At 39.5% G+C, this 21,240-nt stretch overlaps 1 long non-coding RNA gene across 1 annotated transcript; it reads left to right on the top strand.

Moving 5' to 3' along the window:
- Positions 1–121: 121 nt before the first annotated feature.
- On the top strand, positions 122–19,230 carry LOC116053765. Its single transcript, XR_004105928.1, has 4 exons — positions 122–131; positions 1,425–1,427; positions 18,105–18,208; positions 19,158–19,230. It is a non-coding gene; the product is annotated as an uncharacterized LOC116053765 (long non-coding RNA).
- Positions 19,231–21,240: the final 2,010 nt, after the last annotated feature.

Here is a 21,240-nt window from a genome sequence, read left to right as displayed (position 1 = left end):
ATTTTAGCTTCCAGTTTGTAGATGTAAGTTAGATGGCACCAACATTTGGCCTAATCATAACTGGTCTGGCAACCCAAAGGCCAAGGTTTTGTTTCCAGATCTGTGTGGCGACTTATGATGCAGGGGGGTCTGTGGGTCCACCCCCAGAAAATAATTTCCTGCATTCAGGTGAATTTTTATGCACCTATTTCTACCTTTTTCTGAATCAATTTATGCTGGAAATATGTAAAGGGAAACATAAGGGACAATTCAAAATATAAAAACATAATGGATATATTGCAATAAGGCTCTCAGGCATTCTATATTGCTTTCAACTATTTATTCTCCTTTGGATCGACTTTTCTAATTATATCTGAGTCAGCACACATGTAGCCTATAATTTACTCTTCCCTCTTTTGCGTCTTTTGTTGGGGAAATAACCTCCTTAAATGAGCGTATGATATATTCATTCATTTTAATGAATTAATAAACCCCTGGACTGTAGTATGTGTTTGAGCAGGATTTCTGCTCATGTTCAAAACTTTGTGCACATTCAAAATATAACTATTCCCATCTGTGTTCTCTGTGATTTGGAGGAGTCGTGGAGGAGTACTTAAACTTATGTTGTCTTTTTCTTTCACTTTATACTCAAAACTTATTCACTCCCTTATGGAGTTAGATTCCCCTTTACACCTGGTAGCATGTAACAACCAGAAACACCAGCACATTAGATTCATCCCCAAAACATGTAGGCTAAGCACTGTAATGCAAGGTTAATAGAACTGAGTCCTTATAGTTGCAATTACAAAGTTGAACCACTTCTCACACCACTTTAACTTGAATGTAGCCTAATGGTAGAGCGCTTCTTGGCTTCAGCTTGAAAAGTTGCTCTTTCAACACAGTCTAATCACTGTTGCTTGCAGTCGCTATGGTGACAACACGTCATGGGCTTTGCTTATCTGATCTGCTGGATCTTCGAGTCGGTAGCCTACCGCTGCGGCGGTCTTGTAGCCTAGTCTCCTACCCATGCTGAGAGGGCGAGGTCTCACTGTAGGTTCATAGTCTGACTTCACACAGCAAGACACGCGATCAGGCACACGGAGAGACCAAGGGGGTAAGCCTCTCCCCGCAACGCATAGCTCCTATGGCGCCATTTTGATGCTAACAAGCACTCACCCGCCGTTAGCATCCCATTGACTGCCATTCATTTTGATGTCACTTTGACAGCGAATAACTTTACATCTGAAGCGTTTAAAGACTTTATTTGTCCATTGTTTATTTCTTAAGAAACACGACAATGTATAAAAGGCTCCATTACCTTGTATCTCATGTTATGGCTCCGTAGCAGACGTTTTTTGTAAAAATAGGCTAAGATTGTGTCATAACCACACGACTAACTGTTGCATAGTAGAGGAATTACCGTATAGTACAGGAGAAGCTTGCAGGCAGTTTCGACTTACATTAGCTGTTTAATTACTAATGTTAACTAGCATTTTAGTGATCAATAATTAGCCTGTGCCTATGTTATCTCTTTACATATACCTAAGCTCTCCGTCTCTGCAAGATTCGGAATGATTGAGATTTCTCGTGGCACAGCTACCAGAAGACTTACACTTTCAGACAGGTTGCTCACGTCACGTCTTCAAGCTCAGTTGGAGGCTGCGCAGTAACGCTCAGCGTTCACCGGAAAAGTGCTTCTAATATCCTTCACTGGTCTCCTTCCAGAGCAACGGGATCTGTTGGTCCACTTTAACTGTACTGTAGACCGACGGACAGACAGAGACACACACACACACACACACACACACACACACACACACACACACACACACACACACACACACACACACACACACACACACACACACACACACACACAGCCACATGTAGGCTACAATTACCACAGTTTTCCCCACTCATCCTGTCTCTTTCTATCAAAGAGAGAGAAAGAGAGAGATAGAGAGAAAGAGAGCAGCAGAGAGGGGAGGGATCACTTTGTGACAGGCACAGAGAAATAAGCGTCAGGTATGAATGGCCAGGCGATCAGGCACGTTTACATAGGCTATTGTCCAGTTTCATATTTGTCAGTCAACTTTTTCAAAATACATTCAGGGCTACACTCAAAACATTCAGGGCTGAAGCCTCTGGTTGTAGACACTTTTGTGTGTTGTTGGTGTTTTTCTCCTGGCACTGCAAGGCCTTTGATGTACAGTATGAATCTCTTGTTAGGGCTCTCCAGCACTCATTGGTGTTTTTAATAATACAAATAATACAACCATGTCTATGCAGCCGCTACGACCTAAACTAAACCGTGGCATTATCACGTCTCTCCTTTTCAGATCACACCACCTCATGTCACACTGGTCTGGGTTTATGGGTTATTTGCAGCGTACAGAGTGAGCGATGGAATCATATCCGGTCTATATGAAGACACATTGAATGTGTGCCGCTCATTTCTTCTTTCATTATTAAAGATGCTGTGTGATGCAGTGTAAATATGAGTTTTAACTGTGATGCAAGAAGTATGATTGAGACATAAGTTGCTTGACTTGCACAATAGCTCGTAAGTACACCGACATAAATACTTAATACTCTTAAATACTCTTTAAGTTGCTTTGCATTGAAAATAGAAGAAATGATATTAATTCATTCATAATTACCTGGAAAAAAAGCGAAACTTTTTATGAAGGGATTTCCGATTTTCAGAAACAGCTGTCAAGTCATTTATGCATTTGAACAACTGATATTATAGCATGTCAGTATTCTGATCTTCAGAGTATTCAAATAGAAGAGAAACAATACACAGCTAATACATAGGCATTAATATAATGTAAAGTTTTTCCTGTTAACATTTATTTTATTGTACCTTAGAGATCTACCCTCTTTGGCCACAGTCCAGATGTGACCATGATCTCACCATGATCAGAGAGCAAAAACCCAAAACCAGCAGTTAAAGGACAACAGAAACATTCCTGTTAATTTCTCACTCTCAGCTTCTCCTACAAGTTAAGGCCCTGACACACCAAGGCGACCGTAGGCGGTTGGTCCAAGTTGAGCCAACGGTGAGCGACCGTCACCATAGTTTGTGCGGTGTGTCCTGCACCACCGTCACGCGTCAGATTTTTTTGGCCGATGTCGGTAGTGAGGAAAGCAAACATACGACTGTGAGAGCGCACTTAGAAGGCTCTACTCGTTTTTCATCTGATCAACTACTTGTGTAGGTATATATATTTAAACAATAACTTTACTTTAAAAGATCTACATACCTACACATTGCAAAATAAACTAATGTTAATAAACTAATATAATCCTATAGATATATATCCTATAACGTGAAATTGAATATAAAGACCATAATATTCCTCCCTTTCTCTGCACCGTCTGCACCACTAAACAATTAGCCCCCTAGCAAGAAAGCTAGCTTACTAGCCAGCCGGCCAATTTTCTGTAACAAGTGTAGGATGAAGGCATGTTTGGTGGGTGGAATTAGCACGCAAACGTTAGCTAACTAGTCAGCAGCGGGCCGTTCGGGTTTGGTCCCTCCTCTCCGTTCCCACCGTAGGGAGAATTCTTAGCCGAGAGAACGGATGACAGCCCGGGAAATGGACAGTCTGGTTAGCCATCTCCCTGTGTCCGCTGTCTTCCCGGCGGGGAGTGAAGCAGAGGGACCGTAGGCTACGTTCGGTTCTGCTGCTGCTGATTTGAGCAAACCCTGTTTGTTGTGGGTATCAAAGCAATGTGTGTATCAGGTTTCCCTTTTTGAATGACGAATCCATCACTGCCGCCTGCTGGTGTGGAGAGTTATTTCCTTGCATGCATGCGCAGAACGTACGTGGTACTTGGCCGTCGGCTGTAGTCTCTGCGGTGTGTTCCAGTGCTAATTTTTGTCCAAGACAAAGGCAGCTAGGCACTAGTTCCTGGCCGTCGGCTTGGTGTGTCAGGGCCTTTAGAATAATTCATTATCAATAATAATAATTTCATTATCAATTCATTTTCATGAGCTGAACAAACCTCTTTTTACAAAGTCGGCAGCACGTCATTACAAAAATCAAAACAAAATAAAATGTCATGATAGTGCTCCTAATTTCTATGTAGATCCACACACCCGTCACTATGATGTGGGTGAGTTAATGGTCATGGATGCCCCTGTGTATTATATATATTTTATTTATGCCTACTATCATTGTGTGGTCACGGAGATAGAGATGCAGAATAGCAGATGCATTACAGATTAGAGGATAACAGGCAACACTGCTTCTTGCTCCTCATTTGATATTTCAAAGCTGCTGCAATGCTCCAGGAGCAACAGCTGGATTCTGGGTGCTAATCTTGGCACACCAAAGTCAAAGAGATGGCTTTCAAAGCTTTGCTAGGTCTCTCTGCCATCATTACTGAAACTACAGATGGTCCCAGTTTTGCATGGCTACTGCAAGGCAGGCGGTGAGGCTGCTACTGAAAGGGAATAGATTGTTTTGGTGAGAATGGTTTGATGTGAAGGTGACATAGCATGTTGGAAATTAAAAGTTTCATATTCAGGAGGCCTTCTGACCATCGTGCATGTTTCCCTCGTTTTGCATCAAGGTTTGTGTTCCATTTTGTATTGGTCGTGACTGCAACCCTATGCTGTCTTTCCAATGTCCATACACCATTTTCCTTACATTTCATAACAAGCACAGTGACATTATGCAAAATAAATTATCAGTAAATACAATTATTCTAGTTCATAGCTGTTAGATAAGGTGACTTATTATGCTCATTTTGGGGTTTATAGTTGTATTTTGTTTTTCTACTACAACATGTTTACATGCTTTAATGTTTAAAAGAAACTCTTTATTTCTCTCATACTGCCCATGGCTGCTGCACCTGTATTCACCCTCTGTGTGACACGCTCGGTTGGAGCGCCTGTCTCTTTAAGCCCCCATCTCTTTAATCCCCCCTCCCGAAAAAGCCATGGATGTATTAAGAGAACTGGATACAGCGTTCAGCGGGAAGCCCTGTTCATTCCAATGAGAGTGCTCAAAAGCGCATAAAGCAATAATGGAGCTTGGATCTTCCGCGTTGACTGGCTCATGACGTCACGATGGACATGTGCACTAGCAACAGTTTGTTTGTGTTGTCGTAGCAACCGGTGGCAACATGCTCATTCATGAGCTTCTCTCTCGTGTCTCTTACAAGTGGCGAACTCATGAACGAGCTGTTTCATTGTATAAAATATTCACTAACGTTAAACATTGTGTTTTTCGTTGTTCCTGATCGTTTACATGCTTATCTAAATAAACGATGGATGTATTTAGACAACCAAAGAGATGTAATTATTATGTTGTGCTACTAGCTAGCTACTAGCTAGCGCTAGCTACTAAGGTTAGCCTGCAGTTTCGTGAACAGAGCTTCTCTTAATAATATCCATGGCTTCATCTCTCATCCACGTTACAGGCTTTACAGCATACATACCATGGATGTATTAATAGAACACATGGTAAATTACAACCATTAGCGTTAGCATTATCCATTATTACAGCTACATGACCTCGGGAGAACAGTCATATGAGCATGCGCAGTGCAGTCTGCTTGCGTCCATTATGCGCGTTCATCATGTCTAGTTTAATAACTCTGGATTCGGCTACTAGTGAATGTTAAAAATGTGACATGTTAAACAAGGACCCTTTAAGTGTTCAGGCTAGTAAGTTGATGTACCCCCAAAAAAATGATTCGCTGAAATATAGAAGTTTTTTTTGCCATGCAAAGTCTATGGGAAAAGTCTTTCTGGGCCAGAGGGTGCAATTCCACCCATATCCACTAAGCCCATGGTGGCTTTAAGACATGGCGCTCTTCCTGGGGGCTCGGAAAAAGCGCACTCTGCACTGATTGGTCTGTGTTTCCTGGTATGTCCATATCTCTTCTCAGCTCTCTGTTTCTGTACTGTCCATTGTAGTCTGGAATGACTGTAACAGAGTTTAGCAGCACTTTCTACCCTGAAGAATCACCAATAAAGCCTTCAAAACCAAATACTAAACAACCAGACGTGTTCCAGCAAGAAATTAGACCCAAAATTGGGGAGAAAATGAATCTGTAAACTGGATTTTAGCATGTAGCTACATGTAGCAGTGTATGTGATTTAAACACTGCAGTAAAGGGCCTGGAGCAGATAACCGTATAAAGAAACCCGGCATTGACGTCAACTCTAACCGAGAGTAAAGAAAAATGTTGGAAGCACAGTGTTCAGAAAGGTCTGAAATCTTGAGTTTTTTTCTCACAGGGATTAGTTTTACATACATTTACTCTATTATGTGAAGCTTTGGCCATGTTTATATGAACATCTGACTTTTGAACATGACAGAAAATAGGGAAAACCATAATAGGTCTCCTTTAACATTCATCCACTGATCATGAAAACAGGCCACAGAGCACGGTATTCTTATTCTCTTGGTTTGATGTTGAAATAATTAAAGCTATGTAGGTCCAAACGTGAACTGCATCACCTCACCTCTGTGTGGAAGGATGGATGTGATTTTTATTTTAGTTTTCTTTCCTATGGAGGAATCAGCAGAACTTGATGAAAAAAAAGTCATTGTAATTTATCCTTGATAGAAAATGTAATAGCCTCAGATTCAATAATTTCCTCAAGTTATCAAATGTTGGAAAATCAGCTTGCAGACTTTTGAAAAAAAAAAGAAAAAGAACAAAGTGTACAGAAAATGGCATCTTCAGCAATCTTTTTTTTTGTTTCTGTAAAACCTTTGAAAAGCTGTAAATAACTTTCATCTGATCTAATTCATCCCTAGCATGTACAAAATACAGATGTTTAGATGCAGTTTACAACCAGCAGTGCCCATAAGAGGCATGGGCATGCACAAATAATACCTTGTATTCGGCTCTGATCCTCAGGGGATTTCTAATTAACACCATACAAACTTCTGGTTTAAAAGAAACTTTCAAACTAGGCATTTGCTTCAATGTCATGTAAAGAAAATGTGACCTGTCTGAACTCAATGGTTTCCTCATAATGCAGATGCATTATCCCTGGAAGTTTTTTTCTTTTTTGGGAAGGGCACATTTTAAAATGACTTAAGATAATGGCTTCTGGCATTCGTCATTGGCAGTAACCTCACCACAAAGCCTATCAGCTCTTGCAGAAATTTAGTAAGTTGGACCTACTTAAACATCTTGCCCAGAGCTGAGGAGACAAAGGAAATAGTCATTTAAAAAATAGGGAGCCTCCAGGTTAGAAGGTTTCATGTCTTGTTCATGTCCGTTTCTTTTTTTTTCTATTTCAGCCTGTGGTGTATAGACTGAAGGACGAAGGGTCATTTTAGTCAAAGACACTCACCCCGTAGGAGAGCAATGCAGATAGAGGGATTATTTTTCCAGATCATCAAATCATTCCTGATTTTAACGGAAGTTTGGTCCGAAGATCGTCTGTAGGGCTGACCATAATGCTTCGAAGCTTTGACCGTTACCATGGTAATCAGAGTCCAAATCAATAGTTGAATGCTTTGTTGCCCAAAATTGCCCAAGCAATAAGGAATAGTAATTCAACATTATTCATTTTCATTTGTCTATCCATTATTTCACCCATTATCCAAATATACGTTTAGACTAGGGCTGTCAATCGATTAAAAAATGTAATCTAATTAATTACATACTCTGTGATTAATTAATCGAAATGAATCGCATACATAATTAACGGTGCCTGAACCGATACCTTTTAAGAAAGTAAGAAAAGAAAAAAAAGGGTACTAAACAACAGTTGGTGACATTAAAGAACGGCTTGTTTATTGCTAAGGCCATATGGTCAAAATTAAATGATTTAATAATAATGTATTACAATAACAATAACTTATTTCACTAGTAAATTGCTGTTGGACGACAAAAACAACAACCAGATAGGAAAAGGACATTTACAACAACTTCAAATGCACCACGAAGCTGTAGTTTACCAGTTTCATTGAACGCACCGTCTGTGTTGGTTTTCCGACGGTAGCTGCAGATTGTTACATACCAGTGTTGAATCCTCTACAGTAAAATACAGGCAAACTTTACACCGTTTAGTGTTAGCTGTCAGCATTTTAACCGTGTTTAATCCAGCTACTAGCTAGCGGTAGGCTAACGTTAGCTGCTGTTGAGTGTAGTGTTAACTAGCTAGCGGTAGGCTAACGTTAGCTGCTGTTGAGTGTAGTGTTAACTAACTAGCGGTAGGCTAACGTTAGCTGCTGTTGAGTATAGTGTTAACTAGCGTCACATGCAGCGGTGTTTGTGTTTCCTGTAATGTCTGTTTCAGAGCATCAGAGAGAAGCGCAGACTTATCAGTGGCACCAGATTTTCGTCTGTATGCAAACGTCAATATAGAATGGATTAATCTGCGTTAATTTTTTTAACGCGTTATTTTTTAGATTAATTGTTATTTTGACAGCCCTAGTTTAAACCCTTGGTGAGTTGTTAATGCATGGTTTTCTAAACCCATTTTTGCTTCTTGCAATCCTCACTGTTATTTGGTCAAATCAGCAGGGAATGCTCCTAACATGCTCAATGTACTGTAATATTGCCTTAGTCTCCCAGGATCTTTACAGCATTACAAATATAATTTAAAATTCATATTTGCAAACATCTGAAGTCATGACTGTCAATCCACAAGACAATGAGCTAACAGAAAACATTTGATTTGCACCTACATGGATATATCTTGTGGGAGTATTTGCATGCCAACTTTTCATTTGCTGTATTTATTTAACAGAGGTTCCGCGATGTGATTACTTACCTAACCTGATGTTGTGTGGACAAATAGTAATGCAGTGCCAACTTGATCTGCAGGTGCCTCCAGCGTGTGAGACAACAGCAGTGACAAACTGATGGTAATTTCTGGCTGTACAACCTTTCAACCACCCACCTCACACTCCAATCCTTTCTCTCCCGCTCCTTCCTTGTGCCCTTGTGATTAATGTGTCTTACTCTCCACATGCTGCCCTTAAGACAACAGCAGCTTACTGCTTCCCTTAGCCCGCCACGGGTCCCCAAAATGACACAGTCAAATAGGATTAGCGTTCGCATTTGGGGTGGACGGTGTTTTTGTGCCTGCATGTGAGGGCACAGAAGAAACATCCATGAAGTAGTTTGTTTTTTTGGCCAATTTATGTCAGAAGAGAAGAAAGGTGCAGCAGCTTGAGTGGGTTGATGCCTTGGCAGTCATGTTGTTGCGAAAAACAAGGCTGGAGGGGGTGAGATGGGGATTAGAGGGGGTGATTCACTGCAATCTGCCACAATGGTATGTGTGCCCAAAACTGAAATCTCAGCCTAGGTTCTGCCTTAATAAAAGCCTGCTGGCGTTAAACCTTATTACTCAGCAGTCACATGCCAAAAGACATCTCATGTTCCACAGTAAGACCACACAGTTCTCTATCTGGTCTTCCATTGTAAATGGTACGAAAATGCAAAATATATGTTTTATTTCTTATAAGGCACCTTTGGCATAATAATGCCATCCAGAGCATATCAAACCAATTTGAGTCTTAAACATTTACTTTTCAGACAAGGAAGGAGTTTATTGATTTAATTACATTATGTAGAACGTACAGTAAAACCATATTCTTTTTACATTGCTGCCCCTAAAATATCTTGTTTTTTTTAATTGAGGAAAAAAACAATCTAAAGCATTTAAAGTGAAGTGAACTTAAAGTAAATGTGGAATGTCTTTGTCAGGTAATACATTTATCTACCATAAAACCCTTAATTTAAAATAATTAGATACATTGCATTATCACTTGAAACTGATGCAGCTTTAATGGTTATAACAAATAACCACAGATACTTTAAAGTCACTGTTTGGTCTGTGCTGAAACAAGGGAACTCTTACTCTACATTTCACAACTGTCCTCAAGAGACTAGGCCCTTCAAGATGATGAGAATGGGCTGTGGCATAAATGGTAAATGATGCCAAAAAGTCAATCTATTGTTAACATTTTTTTTTTTTTGTTATTCTATCAATCTTTCCATTCAAGGCAACCACTGGCCCTATTTGTAAGGAAGCAACCTTGGAGAAATCATAGCCCAAAGGGAGAGTTGCAGACTGTGGCTCTTTTCGCCTCATCACCTTCTCTATCCCCCAGACAAAAGTAACAACTTTTAGACAACACAAGGCCAAGAACACAGATGTTAAACAATCTGGGTGTCAATAAAACATGTCCCTGGTTTCAGCTGCAAATTGAAGGAAATCGTAGAGAAATGATTTTGCTGCCAGTAATCCTCAGATGTGTCTAAGGTGAATCCTACCTGCATGGCTGGAACAAGGATGAAGACCCAGTAGCTTTCTGTTTGTTCACACAGTGGAGCCAGCGCTAAGCTATCATTTTCTTGGTTGTGGTTGATCCGGCTAGCCAAATTGTCTTCTGTCTCCCAAGTAGGTGTAATTTAGAGTCATCATTAAGTAACAAAACAATCGGGTCAGTAGGAATTCGACATCCTATCACATCAGATATTATTAATGTTGTTTTATTCCAAAACTCATGCACCTGTTCACACTCCCAGACCATGTGCAAGAAAGTTCCAGTTTTTTCAGGTTGGCAGAACGTGCAATAGGGAGTAGGAATGACTTTGGAGACGTATCTCTTCTGAGGAGTCCAATATGTACTATGACATATGTTGAAGTGGATCTGCTGGTGATTTGGATTCTTGGAACAGTGGGAAATGTTGTCCCAAACTGTCTCCCAATTAATTACGTTCCTCTCCGGCCTCAGCTCTCGCTCCCATTTCTTTACTATTGGGAGTTCTCCTACGGATACTTGCATTAGTTTAGCATAAATCCTGGACACTAATCCTCTCACAGGAGAATCAACAAGCCATTTACTGATTGGGTGAATCTCAAGACTGTTCCCCCATGGTACTCCATAACATTTTAGGGCTGATCTTAAGCGAAGATAAAGGAAGAAGGATGCCCTAGGGACCTCAAAGCTAGCTCTCAGGTCTTCAAAACTTAACATACCTTCATCATTGAATACCTGGTCTAGAGTATAAATACCTCTGTTACTCCAATGGTTATAAACAAAAGGTTTGTTACCAGACATTAAGTGTATGTTGTGCCAAATTGGGGTGTTCAAATGCCACTTATTTGTGTAGCATAGTTGCTCCTCCACCTGTTTAAAGTTGGTCAATGTGTTGGTGATAATAGGACCATAGGCTAGCCTACACTTTTTTGGACACACACCTGCAAAAGCAAGGTCTTGCAGTCTTAGACTTCTAGTGAGGTTTTGCTCTATTTCTCTGCATGGGACTGTAGATGAGGGGTCCATCCACACTCTGAGGGCCCATAGCTGAAAGGCTCTGTGGTACACTTTAAGGTTGGGGAGGGCCAGGCCTCCCGTGTTTGTGGTACGTTGCAGGGTAGAGTATTTTAGCCTAGGTTATTTATTATTCCAAATATACTGCCAAATTACGGTATCAAGTTTCTTCCAGAAATGTATTGGTGGGGGTAAGGGGATCATTGTACTTAAGAAATTCACATGAGGAACTATGTTCATTTTAACAACAGCAATCCTGGACCATAGCGATGCCGGCAGCGCAGACCAATTGGCCAGATCCCTTTGAACACCACTGGATGGAATTTCTGACAGTATTATTCAGTAGCCATATATCTTACAAATGACCATTGCCATTTTCCCATTTCTCGTCACTGCATGTGATGGTTTTGTTACTGTATGATGAAAGTAGAAGATTGGAATTGGTGACAAATAAAAAGACCAATCCCCACAGAAATGTCTGACTTCATTGCACTGGATGAGATTGAACCTGTCTTTCTAACCACCTTTCTGTCCACCTGCCACTGAACGTCAATTGACTCGGTCCAGGTGCATGCTGAACTCTGCTGTCAGTCAGCAGTCTAAAGGCTAATTCAGGAAGACACTCTGTCCATCTGTGCTCAGTTTCAGCCTCTGTTTATTTTGGAACACACCGCTGGGAGAAATATTTTTTGCAAGAAGGGTGCCTTGGACCTCTTTTCTCTTCACAACTGGTAGAGTTGGCTTTCCTCTTTAAAATCTACTTATCCTAAAAATGTGTTACATTTTGTGTATAATACCATATATCCCCGGTCTTGATTTGCTATGATATGCTTAGCTGAAAGAGAGGGCTGTAAATGGGAGCCAATTTTTGCACCTTTCTAATCCTCTTACACTCCATCTTTGACCCCTTATCTTGGTTTTCCTTGAAATAACAGAGGCTAATTACATAGCACCAGTAGAAATTCAGCTGGATCGAGTGCAGTTCTGGGGCATATGTGATGTAACAACATTCGCTGTGCAACTTCTGATGCTGAAGCTAATCCTATCAAATGAGTATAAGTACAGCACAATCCCAAGTCTAACACAACCACACAGGCAGCTGATACAGATCCCCCTCACATCAGCCTACCAGAGCTGATCTGAACCAAAAGGATACATGTTTCTGTAGCATAGACCATGCCTCCTCTTAATGTCTCTGTTGATTTTAATATGCATTAACCATTGGTGTCATGATATAGTTTATGAGATGTTGCTATAGGGGCATATTGCAGAAAATATAGAATACTTAAACATGAGAGCCACCTCCATTGTGGTTGTTTTGACAAAACATTGGGCCTCATTCACCAATATCTTATAAGTATAAAGTATAATATAAGTTTTCTCTTAAATATGTTCTTAAGAAAGTCCTTAAGAAAAGTCTACGTCGTATTCATGATGTGTTCTTAAACAACAGAATTGTTCGCACCTATGTTCTTAGGATTGATGAATCCCACGTCTTCGTAATTGAAAGCACGTGCCAGTTGTTCCTAATTAGCATAAGAAAACGCCCCGCAAATTCCTATATAAGGACATGACACTTCCTGTGCACCTCCTGGGAAGCGGGAGACTGCGTTCAAGAGATGATTGTCGGAGGCGCAGATGACTTGTACATTGCAGTGGTGGAGGAGGTACTGAATCTCAGTACTTAAGTAAAAGTACAAATAACCAGAGACATATTTACTTTAGTAAAAGTAGAAGATGTCCACTACCACAAACAAGGCCTAGCTTTTAAAAAAAGTTCCTATCCAGCAGCATAAAACGGAAATATGTTGTTAGAATCGTAATGTGGTTAGTTTTATTCATGGATGTATTTTAAGACGGTTATATTTTCTTTAACCATGCAAGTAAACAAATAAAGTGTGTGAAGCAGCGAAAATGGGAAGGAGATGTGAAGAGGTCCAGCCAAATAAATAAGATATGAACGCGTCTTACGCTGCCTGGCGGAGGAGTAAACGACACTGAAATAGATGGCAACTATGATTTAAAAACGGGAATAATAAAAAACAAACATTTTCATTTTCACTTTTACCGGAGGCTGTATTACCGAGGGTCAGCAGCGCTGCGCCCGGGCTCTGGAGCACCTGAGCTGGCTTGGAAGCTGATGGAGGATTGGCTGTGCCCCATAGGCTATATACAGTATCTATGATAACCAAACTTCACTGGTGAGACAAACGTGTGACGGTCAGGAAGACGTTTTGGCAGGGGGAAAAACTGATCAGAAAATGTAACGAAACGTTGTAGAAATGTAGTGGAGTAGAAAGTATAGATAATTGCTGCAAAATGTAACGAAGATACGTAAAAAATGTAGGCTACTTAAGTACAGTAACAAAGAATTTGTACTTTGTTACATTCCACCACTGCATTTTGGCCCTATAAATAGCGCGATCAATAACCAAATAACGCAGGATTTAATCAGTTTAATTGCTGATGTAAATTGCAGTGTTAGTGTTTCTTCGCATACTATTATTTTTTTTTTCAACAAATTATCAGAAATACATTACAGTACAATACTATCATTGTAAACGACTGTTGAATTAAATAAAATGCAGTAACCAATTATTTAGAGCAAATTGTCATCACTCAAATATGCGTAAGAGTGCTCTTGAGTGTTCGTAGATTTTGTTCTTAGCTAAGAACAAATCCAAGATAAGAAAACATTAGTGAATGTCAGAATCTTCGTAAAAAGTGCGTAAGTGGGGTTTAAGAAGACATTTCTTTGTAAGAACGGTTGGTGAATGAGGCCCATTATTCTTATATCCTTTTCTGCCTCACCCAGTACTACAGCTCATGTAACAAAGAACATTTAATCTATTTTATATTTCATAGAGGACTTGAAACTAAGTGACTGAGCAAGAATCAAGCCATAAACCAAGAAAATATGACACCCTTTTGTACCTTTGCAAGGTGCTTTGTTTTTGCACCGAGTGACCTTCTTCACTGATATGAATTACTGTTACATTTGCCCAGCAGACAGTGGAAAGTTTATAAAATCTGTCTGCCATATCTTCTCATAAGGGCCATATCTATGCCACATTGTCCAAACAGATCACATATGAAGCCTGTATAGCTGTGGCCTCTGTAAAGCTGCCAAGTCAGGCTGCCGTCTCTGTCCATAACTTTCCTCTTATTGTTTATCATCCCATTCCAGAGCACAGTCACCATCTTTAAAACCCCATGGGACGGGTCATCTCTCATGAAACATAGATCTGAAATTTTGACACCAAAACTGGGATGGAAAGGTGGAAAGAGCAAAAAAAAATACAAAGAAGAAAAAAGGATATGCTATTTCAGGACTGACAGACTGTTGTGGGCATCTGGCGGCTGTTGCTCTCACCTCTGGTCTGTGTAGTTGGGTCATGAATCAAGCAAGTCAGCCAAACTATCACATATAGTAGAGGTCAAATCTTATCATCACAAGCACAAATGAGATTTACACTGACAATGATAAGGCAGGATTGGCAGCCCTTTAGAGGCCTTTGGACAATAAAGTGATGTAGGCCAGCATCCTGCATACTGTGGATTGAAAGCGGACTGTCTGGGAAAACATTGTGCCTTCAGTGACAAGCTAATATAAAACGTATAAGGCGGAAGAGAGGAAAAAAAATGTGGGATATCATAAGTTATATACATTTTATCAAAAGTGGTTAATAAAATAAAAAAAGAGGATAACAAATAAAACTGAGTAGCTGAAAGCAGCAATGATTTATTTTTAATCCACTTTGGTGCAGCAGAACATGCCGTCAACACAACACTGCCATGTTATCACCATATGACGTTGATGTTAAGATAGAAAATGTGTATGTAGTCAGTTATATGTACTGTATTTAGTAGTAAATACATAGAAAAAGTAATATACAAATCTACGAAAAAAAAACGGTCACAACAGAATATACAGGGGAAATAAGGTTCTGTTAAATGTCCATATAGTGTGCAAAAATACAAGGAATGTTAAAAAGCAATGCAGTTGGTGATTCCTATTAATTCTACATGGTTTGTAGATATGCATAGTAAGCAGAAGTACTGACAGGAAGATGGATGTTTTTTAATGTAATTAAAAAGTAAAACGTATAGGATGCAAACATTCTCTAATCACTAACTTTGACACATCCACTGTGGTCATTCACTGACTGTAGCATCTCCTCATCTACTTCACACTTAGCAGGAGGAATCATTCCCAACCAGTTGTTGGATGATCATTTTGTTAGTAGTATCACACTATTAGTAGTCATTTCAAAGAAAGACTTGTCTCCCCCCGTGGGAGAAGGATGATCAACAATCCTGCTCCTTCCACAATGTAATTACCTTTTAATAACAGTATATTTACTGTATTAGTCAAGCTCATCTGGAAATGATCTCTCTAATTGCTCAATTAGCACGTGTAGCATCAGCCCCCACAAACGCCAGTTCTATCATAATGCGAAGTTATCTTGTAAATGAAAGACTGCACTGCATGGAAATTTGCTTTTAATTATTTTATTATTATAAGTTATGCAAATGTATCATTTCTGGTTTAATGATGATTACATGTCAGTGTTGTCTCTCTTCTCACAAACATCACTCTTGGTTTAGGGTTAATGTCATCTGTGGGTTTTCCTTCCTCCTCTGCACATTAATAGAGTGGAGCGTGTTGTGGCTTTTATGGACTGAAGTCAAACACCTGCAGTATCTGTATGCTCACATTTGCCGTCATTGATGAGGACCAGCGATGTTTTGAAATTTCCCTTCGTACAGAGAGATAATTAGGAGAAGAATTTGATTCATTAGCCTATGAAAAGAAGTGTACCTTCCTCCCTGGGCAGACGGCCCCCCCACTTCAAAGGGAGCACAGGTTCTTTGATCCATGACCAGGAGTAGGAGATGGGTAGAACGGTACCACTGTGATTACTGTGCACTTCATGGCTTCGCCTCTGCCTCTGGACACCAGCTCTGAAAGATGGATGGTGATCGTGAGCCACGTTAGAAACATAATGTGATCTGACTCCGAGAGGATTTGGCCCCTAAACCTGCTTGGCCCCAGCTGTCAAGATTAACTTTGTATCATGTCCTTTGATGTCCACCGTAGGTTTTGCTCATTCTAGTATCTTTCTCTTCTTTATTTCTTTTATCCCTTCTCCACATGTGGTCCATTTTACAGCTCACTGACCCAAACACTGATGCAGTCACACACAGACTTGGGAGACGGATGTGGGCACATAAACTTGCACTTTCTTTTTTCTCTTTCGGCCGTTCTTTGAAGAGGACAAGGTGATAGTCCAATTCACTTGGTGTCATTGGTTCGCTTAATGTACCAGTCACATCCAATGTACCAGTCTTCGTTTCGATTACAACATACTGTGTTGGTGGCTGATGCAAAGTGTGGGAGCCTTTTCAGACTCTTTATTTTGTAATTTTTTTGTATCCTACCTTCTCTTCTTTAAAAGCTTTTCTACAATTCCTTTACAGATAGATGCACTATTTGGGGAGGAGAGAATCCCTATTAATTTAGAGGTTGTTTGTTTAGTCCTCCTCATCAGATCAATTTTATGCAGGAGGGAAACAGAAAATCATTACACTGCTTAAAAGAAACCTAAGTGAATTACAGTAAGTATTTAATGCTTGGTCTTGATCAAGCTAAGTGTCTGTACAGGCTTTTATTTATTTCCTTATTAGCTCCTTCATCTCCCAAGGTCCCTCCATGGACTGATCAAAGAAACATTCATGAACAAATGAACAGAGGACGAACCAGCTGTGAAGAAAAGCAGCTGCTGTTGGATTGTTTGTACTAAGAGAAGTCTCAACTTACTGAACTTACTTATTTTCTCAAATGATGGAAAAGATAGTATTGTTTGTGCCCTGAGATGTTTACCCATCTCCAGCAGTGATCAGTAAGAGTTTGGCAATTATTTTGTTTGTGTGAATGTACGTTTTGGGGTGCAGTAAGTATTTGTTACTGTATGTCTTCAGGTTGTTTTATGGGTAGTAGAATGGAACCGTAAGAGAAGCAGATATCAGACGGATCACATAAACTTTTGTATGATTTTATTCCAGAAACCTACTATGTAGGTTAGGGCTGCCCTCTCTTAGTCGTAATATTTCTTTAGTCACTTAGTCAGTCAATTAGTTTGTATGCTTTTTTCATGCTGAATTACTTACTTCCAAGAAACATCTCTGGTAAACACACAATTTAAAGTGGCTCTTTTGCATGATTCTTTGTAAAGAAACTGTTTTACAAAACTGACGATTAAATCAACTAATCGATTAGTCGACAAAATCTTTGAGTCTTATTCGTCTAAGAATTTCTTTGAGGACAGCCCTAATGTATGTGTGGATGGATGAAATGAACAGACTTTTGGTTGACTTGATAATACTAAAGATTTGAGTCTTGGTAGATTTGGCGACAACTGCGGATACAGGTGGTAACAGCAAGTGTGGTTTGATGCAGCAAACACTCCTTGAACAGCTACGTTGTGAGAAATACAAAAGGAGAGCAACTTTTCTATCCGTCTACAGCACAGCCAAACAAAATCCCATTGTTTCAGTAAAGAAGTCAGCAAATCCCAGTCAGATTTCGTGTGGCGATGTCTTGTTATGAAGACAGATTTTTGAGGAACAATCGGTTTCAAAAGGATTTCAAGATGTCAACAACCATTGTTGTGTTCAAATCAAACTTCCATGTCTATGAATTTTAACATGTATACTAGAGCCCGACCGATATATCGGCCGGCCGATATTATCGGCCGATATGAGCTAATTGCATTTAAATCGGCATCGGTGTTTATAACGGCCGATGAAATATGAGAAACAGAGTCTTATGCAACACTCATAACATGAGTGAAACAGACTCCCCAGTTGACAACAGCGCCAGAAATCCACTACAGAAGAAAGCTATCAGCCAAGCCAGTGGCAGAGCATTACACCCGGCATGGAGATGTACTGTTTTGACGGTGAGTCTGTCGTTCGTCATGTGAAATGATTGTAGATTTAGTTCATACACTGTATATAAAAACGGTGTGGTAGTTCTAGCTAACGGTCCTATCATTATCACTTCTAAATATTCTGTAACATCACTTACAGCCGCTAATGCATTGCTATATTAGATTAGCCACAAAGCTAACTAATACCATGTTTATCAGTGGAAGAGCGTGAACGTTAATAAGAGGTCAAACTATAACGTTAGCGTTTAACTTATTCTAAATATATCTGCAGTGTTTCCCACATAATGACCGCGTAACTGTGGCAGGGGGGCGCGTGTAGTCAATGACTAGAAGTTATGTACAGCGTGCCTCAAAAAAACAACAACTGTTACGTTATTCTAACGCTAACATAGCTTCCTTTTTAGCAGGCCCCTTAAATGCTTGCTATTAACTTGTTTGAAGGTGGTTCTTCTCAAAATTGACAGCGGTGTGTTCATGACACTAACGTTAACCAATCAACTTCGAATTGATTCCGTAATCTTCTCTGAGCTGAAAGCCGGTTACAGTAGGCTAACTTTACGTTCGCCAGCGCATGACGATGTTTTGATTCAGACTGCACAAAGAGAAGAGGAGAAGATATACGGGACCGTTGTGAATGTGTCTGTGAGAGCAAATATAGTGTAGTTACAGTAACTACAGTAGGTTTTTTTTTTTACAATACAGATTGTTTCAAAGCAGCTTTACAGACATAACAGGAAAATGTTGTAATAATATTGTTAAATATAAATAGGTAATAGGTAATACCTATTGCTTGACAAATAAAAAAAATAAAAAATTTCTCTATATTTCTCATTTTTGCCTATGTAGGAGATCCCTGTTTATTATTATTATAATTGTAATGATGACATGAGTAATGATACATGGTGATAGTATTAATACACATGCTTATTCCTTCTCTGTCTCTCTTTCTGCCCTACAGATGGCTGAAAAAGGTGAACGCTGTAGCAGCAAAGTGTGGGACTACTTCTGCAAAGATTCCTCTAATGCAGTATTCTGCAATATATGTGCAGCTAATGTAAGCCAGGGGTCTATCAAATTTTCAAATTATTTATTTATTTTATATTTTATATTTATTTATTTTATATGTAGCTATACATTTAACTTATTTTAATTTTATTTTCAATTCATTGACATGGTTTTTTGGAATATTGAATTTGTTTGGTATAGCTCTTTTACTTTAACTTTAGTATTATAATTTATTTACAGTACACAGACTGTTAAAACCAGCTTCAACTGGAAGTAAGTAAAAGTGTTAAATGTTTAAAACCAGACTGTTTTTTGATCATTAAAAAATATATACCTTTGATGTGCAATTGTCAAAGTCATTGAGACTGTAATCTAATCTAAATCTTTTTTTAACATAATCCCTTCTGGAAAATGGTTTATACAGCCCACATACATAGAACAGGCAGATATTTTGCTATTGAATGTTGTGTAAGTGCAGTTTATAGGAAATGGGTCTAATATCCAGTTTATTTTCAAAATCAAAATATCGGCTTATAAATCGGCTCTTTTCGAGTTAATATCGGCATCGGCCCCCAAAAGTCCATATCGGTCGGGCTCTAATGTATACCAACTACCACAGTCACGTCCACACAGCCACAAACCCATGGGACCATGTTGTTCATGAAGCATAAAATCAAAGCAGCCCAAAAACACTGTGATTCTATTTTAACTGCACTATAAGCAGATGTAGTTTGGCTTTGGCCCAAAGTGAAATTACATCCTGCCAGCTGGAGTTTCACTTGAAGCACAGAGGATCTTTGTGTTGTTTGTGATGCTCAAGTCAAAATTGGTGGATTTCTCTGTCAACACTTTTCACATACAGTGCACAGAGCTTGACATTCTTCAGAGAGCAACACAGTACACAGCACAAGAAGTTAAAAGAAAGGTCGGTTAATGATTGTGTTTGCCATAACTTTAGGAAAAACTCTGCTTCTTTTAAAAGGCAGTGCCTGGGCAGGATCAGTGTTATGTTCTTTACTTGAGATTGCAGTATGGTAGAAAATAGGACGATAGACGAACATTCAGTCCAAACAAATGAAGATGAATGTAGCACCACATTTGGCAGGCCAATTGGAGCTGAATGAAACCCACCTGCTAATTCATATGGTTGCACAATCTGACATGGCTGCAACTCGGAGAGCAATGTCTGCTGCCTGGTTTACAAGTGTAATAGCTTCTTGTTGTAAATGTGCATTGGATAGGGAGGAAGAACGGTTTAATTGCAAGGTAAAATTGGAGAAACATTGTACAGGGGCAGCAAGTGTACAAGCTTTTAGGTGGACTTTAACACAGTAGCTTCACTAAAGCAGTATCAGTTGAGCCAGTAAAATATAGCTTGTAATCATAGATGACATATAAACTCGCTTCATGATTTTGTCATTTAAAGAAGGAAATATGGGTGTGCAGTGTAGCAAATTGTGATAATACTTTTGAATGAAACTTTTTTTGTTCCTATAACGTAAATTCAATTTCCTCTGTCCTTTGAGGTCAGTGAATCTTTGTCTGACTGTGCCCTCGGAAGGTAAACTTAATTTACTGCTATATCTCTTTCCACTACTAAGGCGCAGCATATCCAATAGTGAACCTCCTAAACATAATCAATTATCTGAGCGCAAATGGCAGAGAATGCAGAAAGCTGATAAGACTTTGTAGACTTTTTTTTTTTTTCCCTAATGAAGAGAAAAAAGACGATTTGGTTCAATACCCTGGGGGAGTTTTTTTTCTCTCCTGGTGAAAGAGAATTATTCATTGCATTCTCTAAGGGAAAAGTCGATCATTCCCAATAAGTCACCGCATTGTTGTCCCTTTTCAGTTGTGCTGAGTAGGACCCTAGGCAATGTCGATTTTATGTCATATGCTTTGCTTTGCTTTTTCTTAAAGGCATCCTGTCGGGCCGAGAGTGAAGTGACTTTGACTTTTTGGTATTATAGACACAACTGACACTCAGTGATATTTAGGAAGGTGCAGTGAGACTGTCATGTTTGAGATGCTGCGTA

The sequence above is a fragment of the Sander lucioperca genome, chromosome 23 (assembly GCF_008315115.2).
Source record: "Sander lucioperca isolate FBNREF2018 chromosome 23, SLUC_FBN_1.2, whole genome shotgun sequence".
NCBI lineage: Eukaryota > Metazoa > Chordata > Actinopteri > Perciformes > Percidae > Sander > Sander lucioperca.
The sequence above is the reverse complement of the archived record's forward strand: the minus strand, read 5'-3'. Positions and strand labels throughout refer to the sequence as shown.